Raw genomic sequence first — 2,965 nt, forward strand, 5'->3', positions numbered from 1 at the left:
TCAAAATCGTCGTGGAGGTCCTTAAATGGCATAAATTCAGAGCCACTTCCTCTTGGTATGGAATTGCCACTGATTTGTACAATTCTATTAATTGGGGATGCGTTATTTGAATGTTCGGTTATCCTGCCTGTGCCTGCCCAACCATCACTTATTCGCCTCATATCATGACAGCTAGGCCCTTGAGAGGGTGGATGATGCCACTCTTTCCTTGGTCCACTTGTGTCCCATCCATGGTATTCAACCACATGTTGCTCCTCAGACAGTGCTGTGCTCCACTTCCTTGGTCGATAAAGACTCCTCTTTCTCTCTCTCTGCTCCCATACCCCTAAGCGCTGCTACTTCCCAGAGGGAGGACCTCTCACGCTGTGCCAATATTTCTCTCCCAGATCGTTTGGGCCTTTTGACTCTTGTTTCCCATTTGTCAGTGGACATGCTTCCTTCGCTTTTCCAACTGGTGGGTATGGAATGATTGGATCCTGCCTCTCGAGAATGTCTAGGATGAGTGATATCAGGCCTGTCATGAATGATCACTATTCTCCTTCTGTCTTGCTCCCCTCGTACTTCTTGCATGTCTGATTCTCTAAGTTCATTTCTCGGTGGTGGAGGCTCATTTCTTGGTGGTAGAGGCTCATTTCTTCTGGAGTCACTGAAATTTGGAGGATATCTTTCAAAGTTTGGATCTATCCTTTGTTCAGTAGGTTGTGCTTTTTTCCCCTCACTTTGACCAATAAAGCAATCCACCATTCAAAAGATGAAGACTATACTGCTGAACTCTCAGGAAACCTGCCCCTCTCTCTGTGATCAAAGTTATTTAATCTGTTCTGTTGGTGAGAGTAGTCAGATCCATAGCCAAATTGTGCATCTGTATCTAGAGGCAGCTTTTTCATTTTAGTAGAGACAGGGGTTTCACCATGTTGACCAGGCTTGTCTTGAACTCCTGGCCTCAAGCAGTTTGTTTGCTTCAGCTTCCCACAAAGTGCTGGAATTATAGGCATGAGCCACTGCACATGACCTGAGGTTATATTTTTAATAGTAAAATAAAACCGTTCTTTCTAGCAAGAACCCCAAATCACAAATCTATGGATGCAAGTCCTTGGTGACTAATTGAATCATGCTTCCCTGAGTTCCTATAAGCATCACAATCATGCACTTCCTTTTGCTTTTGGAACATAGTGGTAAGTTCATGTTCTCAATCTACAGAGGTATAGGGATATTTGTTCAAGTTCTCAAACTACAGAGGTATAGGGGTATTTGTTCAAGTTCTCAATCTATAGAGGTACAGGGATATTTGTTATCCCAAAAAGTGCCCTGTGAACTTCTTAGATATATAGGAGAATGTTGTATCCTGCAATCCACAGAGCAGTCAGCTACAGGAAGAGAAATGCAGGTTTGGGCCAATGTGACCTCAGTGGCTAGGATCAAAAACAGAAGAGGTATTGAAGTGGCCCTTACTCTGCTTCAAAACCAGAAAGTAGGAAGTTCAGTACACCTAAGAGACCGTGGTTAATTTTTATTAAAATCATGAGCGCAATTCCTCTTTGGTGATAATTGCCATCGTCTGACTTATCTGACTCCCTGCCTCTAGACTCTTGCCTCACCAATCCATCCTTGCATTGCTAGGGAGTTGTCATCCTCAAACACAGGCTGGATTATGCTCTTCACATAACAGAATTATTTTAGGGTCTTCCAGCTTCTTCACATCTTTCCTCATTAAATAAAATTTTCACAATTAGCATGATATCCAAGCTCCTTCTCCACCTAGCTGTAACCTACCTCTTTGAGCGTAACTTCACTACATTTCTCTGCATATTTTCTACTCCAAATACTAGTCTACTTACCTTGAACATGGGCTGTGAGCATTCATTTCTCGAAGCTTTGCTCATAATTACTGTTCCCTGAGCCTGAAATGTCCTTCCTCCCCTGTCCCTTGACAGAGATCCCACTTATTCTTCAGAACGCTTTCCAGGTTCTTTCCATCAAATATAATCACTCCTTCCTCTGTAGTCTTAAAACACGCAATCTACTTGACACAACCCCTTCTGTTTCATTCTATTGATATTTACATAAATGCCTTTCCCACTAGATTATGAGCATATGTGAAATAGTGACCATATTTTAATCATGTCAGCTTCCCCCACAGCTTACACAACATTTCCCAAAATAAAGTGCTCAGTAATTGTTTCATGAATTGAATATGCAGTGATCAATTTTAGTTGCTTTCTATATAAATATGACAAGTTCCTCTATGAGAAAAAAAACTGCTTCTCACTGGTTTCAAAGTAAGGTTGTCAGATAAAACATAGGCACTCGGTAAAATTTTGAATATGAAATTCAAATTCAGGTAGACATCCTCTTTTGTTTTATTTTGATAAATCTGGCGACCGTAGTCCAAAGACATGCCAGTTTTACAACTGTTTAGGGTTAACTTCTGGACAATAATGAATTAGTGTGGTCCTAAATCTGTTCCCATCTAATTCTGCTATAGCAATGTGTGTATAGCGACCGTGAATCCCCTTCATGTAAGGGGAATGTAAAGGGAAAAATGAGCAGAAGAACAAAGCCAGTCATTTCTAACTTGATTCTTATATTCTCACAGGTACATAGTAGATACTTGGGGTACTCAGGAGCTATCATTCCAGATATGAATATAACTTGCTCAAATAGATAGTTGTTCTGATCAACAAAATAGCCAAGGCAAACCTTTGAGGTCATTGAAACATTCTGCTTTTAAATCATCACCCAGGACATTTCTTTACACTTTCCTTGATCTTTTTTATTGCCTCTCTGGCATCCAACCACAACGAGGTTATTGTGTGGACACTGGTTGTGCCAACCTTCCATGCTCATCCCTGAGGATCCATGTCTGCCCCAAGCTATTTAATAACATCTCCTAACCTTATTCCCCACCCACACATACCTCTCAACCCCAGATCTTCTCTTTTCCAGTTTCCTAGGCAACAGTTTG

General features: G+C 41.2%; 1 pseudogene; it reads right to left on the bottom strand.

The window, feature by feature from the left end:
* LOC116530320 lies at positions 1–890 on the bottom strand (annotated as a pseudogene).
* Positions 891–2,965: the final 2,075 nt, after the last annotated feature.

This window comes from Sapajus apella, unplaced genomic scaffold, assembly GCF_009761245.1.
Source record: "Sapajus apella isolate SASKATOON/1434 unplaced genomic scaffold, GSC_monkey_1.0 scaffold66, whole genome shotgun sequence".
NCBI classification, from domain to species: domain Eukaryota; kingdom Metazoa; phylum Chordata; class Mammalia; order Primates; family Cebidae; genus Sapajus; species Sapajus apella.